This window comes from Canis lupus, chromosome 7 (genome assembly GCF_011100685.1).
Source record: "Canis lupus familiaris isolate Mischka breed German Shepherd chromosome 7, alternate assembly UU_Cfam_GSD_1.0, whole genome shotgun sequence".
NCBI classification, from domain to species: Eukaryota; Metazoa; Chordata; class Mammalia; order Carnivora; family Canidae; genus Canis; species Canis lupus.
Window position 1 is genome coordinate 31138916 of NC_049228.1, and position 16471 is coordinate 31155386.

The 16471-nt window shown below is 44.4% G+C and overlaps 1 long non-coding RNA gene across 1 annotated transcript in view; it reads left to right on the forward strand.

Moving 5' to 3' along the window:
* LOC106559032 overlaps positions 1–8832 on the forward strand; it is a 71910-nt gene extending 63078 nt beyond the window's left edge. Inside the window, exons 3-4 of the long non-coding RNA XR_005362149.1 lie at positions 109–1986; positions 8085–8832. This is a non-coding gene — a long non-coding RNA (uncharacterized LOC106559032). The remainder of the gene's footprint in view (positions 1–108; positions 1987–8084) is intronic.
* The last annotated feature ends 7639 nt before the right edge of the window (positions 8833–16471 follow it).

The window sequence follows — 16471 nt, forward strand, 5'->3', positions numbered from 1 at the left end:
CAACCTCTCCCTCCCACGTTTCCTCTTCCATTTCCTTCCCTGATTTTCTCCTTCACTTAACATCAGCCTTACCTAGCACTAGCCTGAATTTTTTTTTTTTTTTTTTAGCACTAGCCTGATCTTGTCCAGGAAATGCTAAAATTTTTAAAAGGTGGGGGAGAAGAATAGAAAGAAAATATGCCTCATTGAGTGACACTCAGAGCACATGTAGCCACCATGTGACCCCAACATGGTGCTGAAAAAGCCCTTCCCTGTCTCTGGGGCTGCCTGTGGAGCAAACTTCAGCTCTCCAAGCATGCGGCTACCTTCTGCCAACTGTCAACAGCATCTATTGCCAGCTCTGAGGAGTATGGGAAGCAGAACAGGGGATGAGAGGAAAGGACTGCAGAGAGCACATTTCTGTATCCGTCAGCAGCCAAACTGAAGACTCACCAGGATCTGCCGTGACAGATTTCCTGGTTCATGAACTGAAATCAGAATGCTTAACTGCTCAGCTACTTCTGTGATAGAGGAAACGTAAGTTGTCTAGCTGGCGTACGGTTTCAGAAAATGCATTACATTCTCTAAAAGAAAGAAAAGTATCTCTCTTAACAACGGCGTCATTTCCACATCCTCTTCTCTTTAAACTTGTGCCAGAAGATATGCCATGATTAGTTCTCTTTAAGAGAAACTTCCAGTCGTATGTGCAAAGATCAATGTTGCTTGAATTCATCCATTGGAGTGTCTCCAAGACAGGAGGGAAATGCCTGGTGGAGGCGGTCCCCACCTCAGACGGTACTGAGATGAAGGATGACCAAGAAACACCCTCTCTCCATCCTATTCTGGCCCCTCCTGATCTCATCTTCACTCCACCAAACCTACTCCATCCTGTGTTACTCCCACCGAGAATCCCGCCAGCACCCTGTCTACACTGTGTCTCTGCTGAAGCCCTCTTCACATTTTAGGGTGACAACATCTTTCCCCGTGTCCTCCCTGCTAGCCTGCAGGCCCCCGTGCATCAGTCTTCTGGTCACTCTCATCCCTGGGGGGTCCAGTCCCCATGCAGGCCCAGAAATGGTACCTGACCAGCTGAGGGGCTGACAGGCCTTACCTCTGAGGGGGATTTGAAGCCCTGAAGCCCTGCCTGGGTTTTACCGCTGAGGTTCTTGCGTCACTGCCATGGTTTTCCTTGGGGCACTTGACCTTGAAGACTGTGTCAGCACCTGCTTCCATCGTGATCACCTCCTCGGCTTTGTGTCTTGTCTGATTTACACGAAGACATCACTGGCTTGCATTTGTAGAGCACTTGATGCAGAGCCCAGCTCGGAGTTTACGGCTGGTGGCAAGGGGTTAACTCCCAGGATGTGTGGAATCATCGGCCAGAGTTGGAATGGTGCCCTGGAAGTCCTAGACTATTCATATGTTGTAGGGAAAAAAACATAAGGAACGTAGGAAGAAGAGGAAAGAATGGAGACAATTTAAAAAGGAAAGAGCTGGAGAATGACTTCATTTCTTCTTTCATGCATTAGTGGAGTAGTTGAACAGAACACTGAACAGATATGTGAAGTGTTCATGGAGCCCCGGTTATCCCAGGCGCCGTCCTGGGTGTAAGGAATGTAGGAGTGAACATGGCGGACGAGGTCATGGGCCTCAGATTCTGCGCCCAGCACCCCTCGGGAGCCTGGGGAATATGCCCGGCCCAGGTCACATAGCTGGAATACCTAGCAGCTTCCCCCCCGTTACCATGGAGACCCCACGGAAAAGAGGAGAAGAGGAGGGAGGTCCTCTCTGGTATCATCCAGCAGCTTCCAGCCTTCTCTCATCTTGGCCTAAGCAGTGGCCCTTCTGCCAGCTGCTCATACCACCCACGCTGGGCCTCTGGCAGAGGGGGAAGGAGCAGGTGACCCCTGGGGGCTTCAGGCTGAAGGTGATGTATGCCACGGAGGAGGGGACGTTGGCTCTGCCTCACGGCTGGCCCAGCAGAACTGCCACGAAGAAAATTATGAGGTAAATTAAACTTTAATTTGATTTTTATTTGGTTTCAGCAACCAATAAAGGGACAGCCATTTCCAAGTCCTGTCAGCGGTTGGAGGAATGTTTTGAGAACATCTGTTTTATTAACAGCAGCAACAATAAAAGCCAATCCCATATTTGTAGAGGAGCTGCCTCCCAAGGCCCTCTGAGCACTTTCACTGATCTTATCTGCTGCCTTTTCCCAGCGGTCCCAGAGAAATTGTATTTACTTGTAATTAAGCTTAACTCCAGAGCTCTCCTGCAACCCTCCCCACTGCTGCCTCCTCAAGCCCTGGCACCAGGAAAAGACCCGTATGGGGGGGGCGGGGAGCAGGGAGTGAGGGCACCAGGTGCCAGCCTTCATCTCTTCACCATCCCTCATTCAGCACTTGCTGGGATCTCAGCACCCAGCTGCCACAGCACCGCGTGTTGTTTTCAGGGCTGGGGAAAGCATCACGTGACGTGCGGTCACAGAGGGAAAGTGGGAAAGCATTTCTGGTTTGAAAAAAAAAAATTCCATTTTTCTCAAAGAATAGAAAAATACAGAAATTTTCTCTCCCCCCCCCCAGCCTTTTGTCTCTTTCTCCCCCTTCATCTTGTTGAAATTCCTAAATTGTCTAAAAATTAGACATCATTTATTCGAATTACTTGATAGAAAGTAAACATTACAACAATCTCCAAACTGACCATAGTGTAGGCTCTGGAAGTGATACGCTTTTCCTTGTAGAGGCCAATGGGATACACAAAATACTAGATATCAACGCAGTGGAGCATCGCTTGACTGGTAAAAGAAATAAAATACATGTCCCATTGTGCATGACCCTTGAAAACACTATGCTAAATGAAAGAAGCCAGTCACAAATGATGACATATTAACTGTCCAAGATAGGACATGGAAAGTGTTTGGTGATGGGACAAATCTTCGAAACACGGTGCTGGGTGAGCAAAGTGCATGGTGTGTCTTCCTAGGCCTGCGGCAAAAACAGGTCCTTGGGATTGGGCTGGAATGATGGTCAGGGATGAGGGGAAGGGTCTTAAATGGGTTGATGATGGTAATAATGTACCATAACTGAAGGGTTTCATTACCTTCTAAGATTGTTAAAATTTGGCAGAAAAGATTCTTGGAAAAGAAGCTGAGGAGATAAACTAAGGAACAATAGAAGACAAAATGTAACCAAAAATAATGTGTTGCTCAAGTTATAAGTCAATTGGGAAATTCGGTCACTTTTTAAAAAAAAAATTAAAATTATTCTTTCTATTAAAGAGCATTATATAAGTTAAAAGTATGAATACATATGAATACTTTTCTATTGTTTTTTCTTAGTCTTTTTTGGGTCGATTTTAAAGTTATTCTCACAGTGTACCCCGTATTATAACACACATTTTTCAGTTCAAGTTATAAGAAGGATTTATTCATGTTATTACAGGTTCTTGCTAAACATCACATTAATCAGACAACTTTTTGATTATGTGTATTGTTAGAAGGGAACAGATTCAACATGACTGGTAAAAGAAAATATCATCTATACCAAGAGCTAGGCAAACTTTGATTAATCTGAATACTTAGAGAATTAATTCCCATTTAAGGTCTCTACCTTAAGAATTATGCAGTGTTCTAACCAGGGAAACAGGAAATACAATTAAAAAGCTAAATAGCACAAAGGTATCAATGTTAGCTTTTCCTCAGCAGTCTCCCGGCAATGATTTTTTTAAAAACTATTCTCAGGATGAGGGCAGATACAAAATGGAACGAAGAAGTCGGTTGGATTGTTGAATGAGGTTGTTTCAAAGTCACAGCTGAAACAATAGTCTTGAAAGGCAAGGTACCAGAGAGTAGAAAGGTTTTTTAAATTTCAGAGGCTGGCTTTGAACATCAAAAGCCAAACTGGAAGGAAGCTGGGCATAACATTTATCCACAAAACAGAATAGGTAGGAATGTACGACAGAGTCGGCTGCCTCCTGAGAACTGTTTATTACTGAGATAAAGAGCTCATAACAGAATGTAAATCAACTTTATCACTGTGAACACTACTTAGTTCAGTTGGCACTATTATTTTTTTTTTTTAGTAGCCAGACTTCCTCGATGAAGGGAACAGTGTGTTGATTCACATGCCAGCATAGCGTCCCTCTTGTGTTGCAAACCAGCACCGTGAGTAGCAGGATGGAAGAGACAACTTTCAGTCCCAGAACAGGAGGCGAGAGACAGAGATGTCACTGTGGTACTTCCCTGTGAGAATGTTTGGAATCCTGACCACCACCCTGGACCCCTCTCCTTGGGCTTAATCCCAGCAACTGGGTAGGACCAAATGGACAGACACCTCTGATAGATTCAGGGAGGTGGGGCCCAAGATGAGCAGACACTTGTGCCTTGCTACCCAAGGACTAGCCTTGGGAGGCGGTGAGGTTCTTAGGGAAAGACATCTCCTGCCATCACCTGCGATGTGGCCTGGTGCCGGAACGGTGGTCCCTGGGGCTGAATGAAGTACCTGAGGACTAATTCATAGCATCTTAAAGACCTTGCGGTCCATAGGGGAAGGAGAAATGCTGTGAGTAGGCTAACAGATACCAGAGGCCTTGGATTGGGATGAGGAGGTGCCAGAGTGGTGCATCTGGTGTTCGCAGGCCTTGGCAGTGCTGGCCATCCACTACAGAGCTTGAGAGGGAAGGCACACGGCCATGATGGCCTGCAGAATGGAAGCTGTGGAGCAAAGGGGTCCCCCTGTGCCTCTCTTCTCACTTCCTCCATTGCCTAGAACTTAGATGTACTATCCTGTTCCCCACTGGACAAGGCAGGGAGCAGAACCTTGAGTTTACCAAGTATTCCTCCCTCAAAAAATGGCTGACCATTACATTGAAAGTGAGTAGATCTCCCTCTGCCTGTGTCTCTGCCTCTCTCTCTGTGTGTCTCTCATGAATAAATAAATAAAATCTTAAAAAAAAAAAAGAAAGTGAGTAGAGTGAGTAAGACTAGATTTTCTACGTTGGTAAAAGTGAGGGCTTGATCATAGAGTTCAGTTAAGAGAAAATAAAGGTACATTTTGTACTTTCTAGGTTGTTTCAGTTAGGGTAGGCTAGACTATGCTGCAATATCAATCCCCAAATTTCAGCACACAGCATATCTACCTGCTGGGGGTTGGCTCAATGTTGTTCTCGCTTTAGGACCTATACTGATGGAGCTGGAACTGGGCCATTCACAGAGGGAAGGGAGCTCTGAGAGGTCCCGGTCTGGTGTTGACACACACCACAATTAGTACTTCCACTCACAACTCATTGGCCGGAATGGGTCACAGGGCCTTGTGCAACCAGCTGACGTCAGGAAGTCTGTGCCCAAAAAGGTGGAGATCTGAAAATATTTGGTGAACAACTAATAACTATCCCTATAGATGTAAAATTCTTACCCACTACATGACTGAGGGTTCAAATACAAAAACTAAACCAAAACAAAACAAAAAAAACCACCGCAACAAAAACAAGATAAACACAGCATAGCTCTTTAGAAAATGGAACCTGGGTTTGAATTTTGACTCTGTCACTTGCAAGTAGTAGTAGCATCTTGTCTAGGTTACTTAAACCTCTATGACCCTTAGGGTTTCCCACAGGTGGGTACAAATAGGTTATAAAATAACTTCCTGGTGCACAGAAGTGACACAATAAATAGCTATAATTTTTATCTTTTTTGTTATCATTTTGCTTCTTTCTTTTCTTTGTAGTTTATAATCCTAATTAAGTAAGAGTTCTAGTTAGTTGGATTTCAGCAAATTGTTTGTTTTGTTTGTGTTTAGGTTCACTTTCTTTTAAAAATATAGTCAGATACGTATATTTACAGTGGTAGCCTTTGGGGTCACTCTGAATGGTAAATGATAAATCCCCACCCTGGAACGGCTGTATGCTGTTGGGTAGAACCAGTGGTCAGGGACTCAGGAGTGGTCTGCCTTCAGTTTTGTGTGCTTTATGGTTGGTAATAATAGGGAATGATTGCCTGCCCTTGCCAGTGCTGACAAATGTGAGAGTAAGTAGAAACCAGGAGAGAGAAGCAGGGGAAACAGAGCCACATGCTGGCACACACCCATCACCACTATGCTCACCTCAAACCGATAATGACAATATTCACAGTTAACCCTGGGAGGATTTCCATGAACAAATGGTCTTGCCACTTCTTTAGAAGGAACTCAGAAATATATATGCATGCCATATATATTTTTTAAGATTTTATTTATTTATTCATGAGAGACACAGACAGAGAGGCAGAGACACAGGCAGAGGGAGAAGCAGGCTTCCTGCGGGGAGTCTGATGCGGGGCTTGATCCCAGGACCCTGGGGTCATGACCTAAGCCAAAGGCAGATGTCTAACCACTGAGTCATCCAGGTGTCCCCTGCATGACATATTTTGGTTTTGAGTATGAAAAGGTCCCCAACAGGAATATGGACATAGCAGTGCTGTCCATCTCTGCTTCCTACCTACGTGTGCTGGAGTGTTAGCCAGGCTATGGAACTGGGAGAAAGGAAGTGCTCATCCTGTGGCGGCTGGCTTTCAGCTTCTCTGACTGCTTCCCTCTCCAACTCCAACTGCAGACCACCACTGAGGTGGAGGAAACACAGGCCCAAACTCACACAGCACATACACCCTCCCTCCTTTTGCCCTTCTCTTCTCAAGGAAGAGGTTCAGGCTTGAGTAGCAATAAAAGGAACTCTTCTGGAAGGCACATTTCTCCCAGAGTCTGTGTGTATATGTGTGTGTGTAAAACAAGCCCTGTGTCTTCTTTTTAATCACTGAGGAACCAAGTATGATAGCTGAAAGCAAAATGCTAGACACTGAGCAAGAATAACCGCAAAGGTGAATAGGTTTGGCCTGAGGCAGAAGGATGTTTTTTGTAGAGAGCGTCGCCAGTATTTCAGGATATCCACCGCTCACCCTGATTATGTTGTAAAGTAACCTCAGCCTGAGAGGGGGGACACTGCCTTCCTGTTAGTTGGGTCACCAGGTCACCTATCCCCCCCCCCCGAAACAACACCAAGAATAAAATAAAACAGAGGTCCAGGAACAATTTCTTCTATAGAATAATCCTCAGTACGCATTCTGCAGAGAGAATAAAAAATGTCCTTCAAGGAAGGACAGCCTCAGAAATTGCATTCTCTTTCAAAATTAATTTTAAAACCCCGTGGCAGAGGTGGGGAGAAAATCCTTTAGCATACCTTATAAAACACAGGATAAGGTCAACCATAAATAGCAGAGTCCCTCTTCTCACTTGGTTTGAAAGAAGAGCGAGACTGAGAGAAAGACACATGGAATAAAAGATTTCACAAGAAAGGGAATGCTGAAGTCAATTAGAGGTACCTGCGGAACAAGAATGTAGACCTCCCGGAGGACACAGATGTCCTCCATGAATCCCGTCTGGAAATGACATGGGAAAGGTGGGATTCCAGGCTGCTCGGAGGTTCTCCGCTTTCTTGGAGCAGCAGAGCAGAACCAGGGAAAATTCTTCAAGTTTATGGAGGTGAAGCCTGGAGAGAGTGACTATTAATCAAGAAAGCAGTACTAGGGTTGATCAGCAGTCTTGGAAATCACCCAGACCAAGAGCAAAATGTGTGTACATGTGTGTGCATGTGTGTGTGCACATGATCGTTCAGATACATGACGAGGGAGGGGAGGGGTTGGAAAGGGAACCTGGGCAGGGCCAGGCAGGCCCAAACCCCACTGAGGTCCCATTCCAAAGGTGCAGGGAAAAGAAGGTGGATGGGAAAATCGTTACCTGGCCTGCCCACTCAGGGTGATGGAATATCGGATACAGCTCTTAGTGGGATCCAGTTAGACCGGGTATCTCTCAACACCACCTAAAGGGTTTTGTCCGCTTGTGACTTTATGGAGACAGCAAAATGATTCATCGAGAGTGGCCGTACCCACGTTCTTGGGACTTCCGGTGGCAGTGCACACACCTCACTAAGCATTAAACTAAAGCATTAAACTAAACAAATGAGTGTATGCTGTTATTACAATGATGGTTTAAAACGCTACCTTTTTTTTTTTTATGGTTATAAAAGTGACCTATGTTCTTCAGTGTGGTTTTGATGGTAATGCTCCCATCTCTCTCCAGATTGCTAGGACAGATCAGAGGCAGCCAAGGGGTAAAGCCAACCTTTTACCCTGATGCTGATGGAACGTGTCTTCTTTGGGCGATTCTGCATCACTTCCTGATTCTCTGATGCACGGAGCCTGTTTACCTTCCAGTTCTGCATAGCGATGGTCAACCGCTCCTCTAGCTGGGCCTAGGATGAGCCTTAGTTGAGTCCTACGGATGTTTGTGGCAACTCTTTGGAGACATGTGGCAGTGCTGCAAGGTCCTGAGCCCACTGCGATGAAAAGGAGAAGAGGGAGCTACTCCTCACTCTCCCTGTAGTGCCAGGAGGAGGACAAGTGTCAGGAGGAGGACAGCAGCAAGGAAAGCCCAGTCTTGGCACCTGGCAGACCTGGAGGAGCTTCTGCAAATCCAGATCCAGCTGGAGAAACAGGGGGACAAGGCCCCAGAGCAGATGGCTGCCCTTTGGTGCCCACCTGGCTGTGAACGTCGTGAGGAGCTCTCTAGGCAGTGGGCCCAGATGACAGGAGCCAAGCAGGGCAGGGCAGTGGCAGGGGGAGCTGAGGGGTCTCTTCCCTGGCACACAAGAGCTCTATGGGAACCCCCTAAATAACGTGTGTGCAAGGCCCACAGTAGCACACTGAAGAGAAATACTGTTTATTTCTGCTAATGTGACCCTATCTTAGCCTCCTGGCCAATGTGGCTTTGGATGCATATGATTACATCAGGGTTTTATGTAAAATATATAATAAAAATATTTTATTCTCTCTGCAATTACTTTAGGTCCACTTTTTAAATGTAGAGTCCTCCTCAGCCATGTTTTCCCTGAATATAGAAATTATTTATTTCTATATAATTATTTTACAATAAGGCTGCAGAACTACCTGGATGAATCGAGAACATACCTGGGTCCAGCCATTATTCACAGACACTGTGAAAAATTCATCTTACCAAGGTCCTGGGGGTGATCAGACTCAGTGGCTTTGACCCACACTTTACAAAGCTCATAAAATACAGATGGCAAAACAGAGATGCCCTTTTATTAATGCACATTTAGATTTATGTCCACCAAGGTGACTAGGTACCTCCGACCCTTGACCTATAAATTCTCTCTCTAGGGGAAATCTACTGGGGAAGATCATTTATAATCATGAAGCATTCCAGGTGAGTGCAGAGTCAGAGAGGGATTGGCAAGGAGAGTCACCTGTTCTTGGCAGCGGCTGAGCTAGCCTGAGGCCGCTGTCTCCAAGGAGCATCCACCCGCAGGTCAGAATGAGAACGGACACCTTCGTGAATGTGCTGTGCTGGGAGGGCTTCCCCCCATGCTCGCTTTTGTCACTCTTATTTTCTTCTGCCTATAACATCACTTTTTTTTTTTTAATTTTTATTTATTTATGATAGTCACAGAGAGAGAGAGAGGCAGAGACACAGGCAGAGGGAGAAGCAGGCTCCATGCACCGGGAGCCCGATGTGGGATTCGATCCCGGGTCTCCAGGATCGCGCCGTGGGCCAAAGGTAGGCGCCAAACCGCTGCGCCACAACATCACTTCTTAAGTGAAGCAAACCAACTTTCCAAAAGCCGATATACCAGTTTGCTGAAAGTCAGGTCCTGAATCCTCAATTTGCAGAGTGAACCACTTACCAAAGTATTGATTCTCCAAAACCTTGCTTCTGCTACCTATTCATGGAGCTTGTCGCAGATGGATTGTATGACGTTGCTTCAGTTGTCTCTGAAGCGGCGTCACTCTCAGTGTCTGTTTGGTGTGGCTCATGGGAGCTGCTTCAGCCGGCAATTTTACTGAGAGTTTGTCAGCCTGACCTGGTTGAATGTTGGCCTTATGTTTTTTACTTTTAGATCTCCACTGCACAGCATTTTATATGTTAACAGGTGAGCTCACTCTGCAGCACAGCCTCGTACCTTCTCTTGTTTTGAGGCTTCAAGCATAACTTGGATTTTATAGGCCACACACCTAAAGTTATATATAGAACTCATTTCATGAAAAGAAAATTCTAGTTTCCGCATTTGTTATAGATACGCAAAATTAACAAGTAGACAAAAATTTTTGTTCAAAAGACTGATAAAGTCAGCAAAAATAGGGAAGGGAAAACTGGCATAAAACTGTGTTTAAAGGGCAAACCATTCTTCCACATATACGACATTAAAGTGAAAGGAGTCTGAAATCTGAAACATGCACAATATATTTGTTTGAACTTATTCACAAGGCCATGATTAAGGATAATAGGAAAGACAATGGGCTAAATATAGTTGCAGAGAGAAACCTACCTTATTATTTATCAAATCCTTGACATTGAAGATGTGCCCACTGCATGAGATCTCAAATGTACAAAATCGTCTTGTTACACAATGACATAGACCCAAAGTGCCAAATTCACTAGCAGTTGGCCAGCCTCAGTGACACACCTGTAGCAAACTGGCTTGGACTGAAATCACTCTGATGAGCTCATCTAGAGGCCTAAGATTTCAGGTACCAGATTTGGCAGTCTGGGGTAAATTAATCATTCAGCAAATTAATTTTCAACATGTTGGCTTTTGAGGAATTGGTCACTGAGTGACTTATCTTTCGGTGAATTGATGTTTGATGAATTGATTTTCATCAAGTTTACCTAAAGTTGTTTGGATTTATTACTACCATTATTTAGGTTAGCATTAAATTTCTAGTCTTAGGTACTTCTAGCTCTTTAGGATGACTTAGCAAATCCCTGATTGAATCCTACTATGTTGATTTTATAGTTTGGTCTAAGGGCAAGCATAGTTTTAGTTTCTTGGGAAACATGTCACCAACATGTACCTGTACTGTTTATCAGGTTTTGGGCCTCTGTTTCCAGGATGCTACTGAATTATTCATACCATACATGGAGTTAGGGCATGGGATCTTATTGCAAATAGTTTCCTGAGGTCTCCCCAGACATCAATTCTCAGTGATGGTCACACCACTGGGAGAATTATGGGAATTAATGGAAGCAGTTTTGTTTGTCACAGACTGGAGGGTACCACTGACATTTTAGGGAGGGGACCAAGGATGCTGAGCTTCCTGAAATGCACAAGGTAATCCTCCCTTACAGCAGCTCTTCTGGGTCTTATATGACTTTGGGAAATTGCCCTAGATGTTTGAAAATCCTACAGATAATTCTCTGAGCCTAGAATGTAACTGTGAGTCAAAGGAAGATGATATTATGTTTTGTTTAGCACTTTACCTAAAGTTCACAATTTTGTAAATGGATGTTTCTGACAGCAATATTTATTCTGATATTAACTCACCAATTTTAACCACACCTATATCAATCTTTGTAGCTGTTGTGCTCATGATGATTTTAAGTGAAGGTGCAAGCATCTGGCTCTTTGCTATGTCCTCCAGTGTATTCGTGTGCTAGGATCGTATTTTTTTTAAAGATTTTATTTATTTATTCATGAGAGACACACAGAGAGAGGCAGAGACATAGGCAGAAGGAGATGCAGCCTCCTTGCAGGTAGCCCAATGTGGGACTCGATCCCAGGACCAAGGGTTGTTACCTAAGCCAAAGGCAGATGCTCAACCACTGAGCCACCCAGATAGATGCCCCTAGGATCACATATTTAAACACATTTTATTTATGATTACTTTCTTTTTATTTATACTTTATATTATAGGTAGGAGATCATATTGATTTTTTTAAAAAAATGTGTGTAGGTAGGTTATATTATCTAAGAATTCTATTTGCAGAGAGTAAAAGGGATATTAAGAAATATTTCTCCTAAAAGGGAAGCATCGTGTCCGAGAGGGCTGTCCCCAACTTTCCTTCTCCCTGCACTGCTCTATTTTCGGGCCCGGGCCCTCCGTTCTCTCTAATTGTGCTCTGGGGGCAGAAGGAGCCTTGTAGTCAGCCTAGGCTTTGAGGCAAGAACAACCTCCAAGATGAGCTGCCCTCACCAGAGTCCTCAGTGGCTCCCAGGTCGGGGATTTCCTGTGTTACAAGATGAAACATCTTTCCCCACTGCCCACCTGCCACCACTCCTCATCACAGCTCCACATCTGGTGCTTTTACCGTGAAAACACTTCTTTCCCACTGGTAAAGCCTCAAAATAGAGATGACATGCTCCAAGAAAATGCCAAAAGCCTGGTGGATCCCAGTGTTATCTCTACATTGGGCTTGCAGCAAAAAACCACAGTATCTCTCAAACATTCCTGTCTCTTTAGAAACATGTCACCTGTGAGGAGTAAGAGGAGTAACTGACTTACCACTTCAGCATTATGACCTGATATGATTAGGTTAGCCATGCTGTACGCAAAGGAGGGCAGGCCTCTTCAGGAACCGGGCCCTGGTGTGGGAAGGGAGGACAGAACAGGCCTTGGGTCTGGTCAAGAGACTCATTTGGTGTGGGCCCCACAGGGGTCACCTGGAGGGGGCAGGGGTGCAGCTTTTCTCAGGGGTGGTCTTGAGATATGCCACTGATAGGGAAGAAGAGAGACAATTTCCCACAGGAACGTGCCTGGGAAGCTGCCATTACTGCCACGGTGATGTCAGATGGAGCTTGCAATAAGGACAGCAGGAAGGAAATGAAACCAGTAGTCATCTCTGTTGGTGGAATTGGCCATTATTTCCATTCTCTTCCTTTCCCTCTTCTATGTTTCATAGAAAACAGTGAGTAAATAGTTGGGCGCCACAGTCACACTCCCTGGGTGTGCGTCCCACAGCTACCACTCAGGAACTGCGGTCTGACACACATGACTTACCTGTCTGATTTTGTTTCCTCAAATGCAAAATGGGAAAATAATAGAACTGACTCCACAGAGCAGGTGAAAAGATTCAGTGAACTAGGTAGCGAAAACGACTCCAGTGCCTGTAACTTTGGAAGAGCGGGTTTTTTGTGGGTTGATCTGGACCAGCCATGCCTTGAGTGGAGCCTTCAGTGGTGGTCACTACCTATGTCACCACTGTGGGGAGACACGGGCATCCTGATAGGGTCCTTTGCCCTGAAAAAGCAAATACATGGACTAGCCCAGCACAGAGAGCCCAGGAAGTGGTGGAAGAAGCAAAGCAGGACTGAGTGGCTGCTGGCCTAGAGGCAGGTCATCCAGGCAGGTCATTTCTCTCATCCAGGAGAGAAATGGCCCCAATGGTGACCAGGGCTGGCCTTGCCCAGGGAAGTTGATCATCGCTTCCCCTTCAGCACCACCCTCTGCTACCAACCTTGTTTCTTTGAAGGTAATGGTATTGTGGGCCAGTCAGAGTATTTCTTACATGACACTTTCCCCTTACCTTCCATTAATTCCTGACACAAATCTTAACTATAAATTGCCTGAATTTATTTTTATTTTTTAAAAAGGATTTATTTATTTATTTATTTGAGAGAGAGAATGTGAACGAGCAAGAGGGAGGAGCAGAGGGAGACAGAGAAGCAGACTCATCGCGGAGCAGGGAGCCTAATGAGGGGCTCGACCCTGGGATCACAACCTGACCAAAAGGAAGACGCCCAGCCAGCTGAGTCACACAGGCACCCTGAATTTATTTTTAGTTACCATTCACCACTTTAACTTTAATTCCAGCAACTTTAACTTTGGCGATTTTTTTCTTTCTCCATTAACCAACCAATATTTACCCAGGGTGGGTTACATACATACCGGACAACAATCAAGTCCTATGGATGGCCAGCACGGGCTCTCATGGCTACTGCAAGCATGCCGAATGTTGATTTGGGGCAGCAAGAAAGGAAACTTGCTTCCTACTGGGAAAATCAGCAGCGTCTGTGCTACTAATTCCTGAGGCTTGTGACCTTGAGTATACTCTGGGCCCCCAGGGCTTTGTGAATATGGTGGTGATGGGGTGGGTGGGTGGCAGTTTGGATCTGCATGAAGAATACTGAAGTGCCTCCTGGCTTAGTTGTCTAGAACCCTCCTACCTTTCTGACTTAATTCTGTTTTATCTTCAAACTTCTCATAGAACCTTCTCTCTACCACTTTCCCTTAATTAAAAGCTGATCCCAATTCAAGGACTTGTTTTCTTCACTATTCTTCTTCTAATCTCATATTCTTTACATTGTAGGACCTGGAAATTCAAATTTGTAGTTCACTGGAAGTACAGAAGTCTTTAGGAGCTTGATTCCTATTAACCAAATTTACAGAAGATTGACGTATAAATCTGTAGTACCAATTTTTCCTTTGCAAACAGAGATACACCTAACCAGTGAGCCCTAGGCATCCTGCTTGGCTTATAGGGCATTAGAAATAGTGTTTCACTGTTAGCAACAGAAATCTGGGGTAGTAGTGGTTTAAAGAAGATAGAAGTTCATTTTTCTCTCATGTAAATGTGGGCAATTAAGGGCTGGTATGCTGGCTCTGTAGAGTCATCAGTGGTCTTGACTCCTTTAATAAGCCATCTTTTGTGCATAGTTTCCATTTAGAAGGTCACTCAAGGTCACAAGTTGGACATTGCCTTTCCAATCATTGAACCCACAGTTCTGGCAGGAAGGAACAGAATGGCAAGGCCAATGGGGACTCCCAACTGATTCAAATATCATTTTTATGGGGCTTTCCCCAAGGGTTTCCAATATCTTAGAAACCAGAATTTAGTCACAGAGTTAACCTAATCTCTTTAAAGGAGCTGGGGATTTCAGCACCCCTCCTCTTCCCAAAATCATAATTATGTTATAAATAAAGGGACAGAAAGGATATTGGATAGACAACTAGCAATCTATGCCATTACTGGGGAAACAGGGTCAGATTTTTTTTTTTCTTTAACATTTTATTTTATTTATTTGAGAGAGAGAGGGAACATGAGTGCGGGGAGGGGTAGAGGGAGAAGTAGGCTCCCTGCTGAGCAGGGAGTCCAAAAGGGCTCAATCCCAGGACCCTGAGATTATGATCTGAGCCGAAGCCAGACATTTAACTGTGAGCCACCCAGGACCCCAAGGATCAGGCTACTTCAAAGCAGCCATAGAATCAGAGATTAGCCAGTTAGGTACTCTTTCTTCAGGAATATTTCACTTAGGCTATGGAAAAGATGGATGAGCACCAAGCCCCACATAGGGGCATTCACTTCTGGAATGCAGTGTCCATTCCTTTTTGTGGGACTGAATAAACACTGATAAAGTGTTCATAACATTCTTCCCCCATACAGTCCATGCAAAACACACTACAGTGGGACTGATCAGCTTACACTGGTGCTGCTCACATTTCCACTGAGACACCCGTATCGGATATGAATAGAATGTTGAATCCTGAACAAGCTCCTGAAGTTTCCTCTCTGGCTGATAATTTCACTCTAGGAAAGGGAGAAAAAAAGCAGAGGCTCTTCCTCTATGCCGTTTAACTATGAGACCAGAAAGTAGGGAATAAAGAGAAACCAAGAAGACATAGCAGGGGTTCTGGGAAGAGAAAGTGCTGGAGAATTCTGGCTTCTTGGGATATGCTGACAGGAGGAACACACTAAGGTCCTTTAGATGGAAACTGGGTAGTGGCTCAAAGCTTTTGTTCACTCAGTTGAGGTAGGTGTGACATAACTGGTAGCTAGAAGCCCAGGCTATAGGTCCCAGAAGTTTGCACCCAGGATGGATATCCTGTCATTTCTGTTGTCCTGAGTGGGTGCTCTACCTGTCTTTTTAGTACTCTGAACTCTGCCTTGACATACAGTTTTTACTTAATATTACATCAAATTTTCTTTGGCTGTTATCCACATTGCCAATTTCTGCTTCAATTTCAGAATATTTTAAGCTTAATGCCTTCTGGACCAGCCTCTTAGGTATTGAATGGAGGTAAATTGGGAACTTGGCACACCCATATAAACACACACTGATAATTATTACAGAGAACATCTTACTCTTATACTACAATTCCACAGCAACTTCCCATGGCAAAGTGAATAAAGGCATCCTCTTGGAGTCTAGGGTGTAGTTTAATTAGCCTACTGCAATCAAGAGTAATATCTTTTAGTAATTTGTTTTATCTTGAAAATGGATACAAATTACATTTTACTCCTTGGCATTGCTGTATTTATATTAATTTATTTTTTAAAGATTTATTTATTTATTTGAGAGAGAGAGAAAGAGAGAGCAAGCACATTCATAAGTGTGGGGAGGGCAGAGGGAGAGGGGGAAGGAGAGAGACAGAGAGAGAGAGAGAGAGGCAGACTCCTCTCTGCTGAGTGTGGAGCTGGGCCTGGGGCTTGATCTCACAACCCTGAGATCACAACCTGAGCCAAAACCAGAGTCAGATGCTTAACCAACTGCACCATCCCGGCACCCCTATAATAACATTTTTAGCTCAATAGTCTAGTAGTATTGATATTCCATGAAATCGGAAAGAACAACTTTTCCATAATATTTATGTACTTCTAGGGTATGCATGGTCTAAAATGTGCTATTTATTTATTTATTTATTTATTTATTTATTTATTTATGAGAGAGAGTG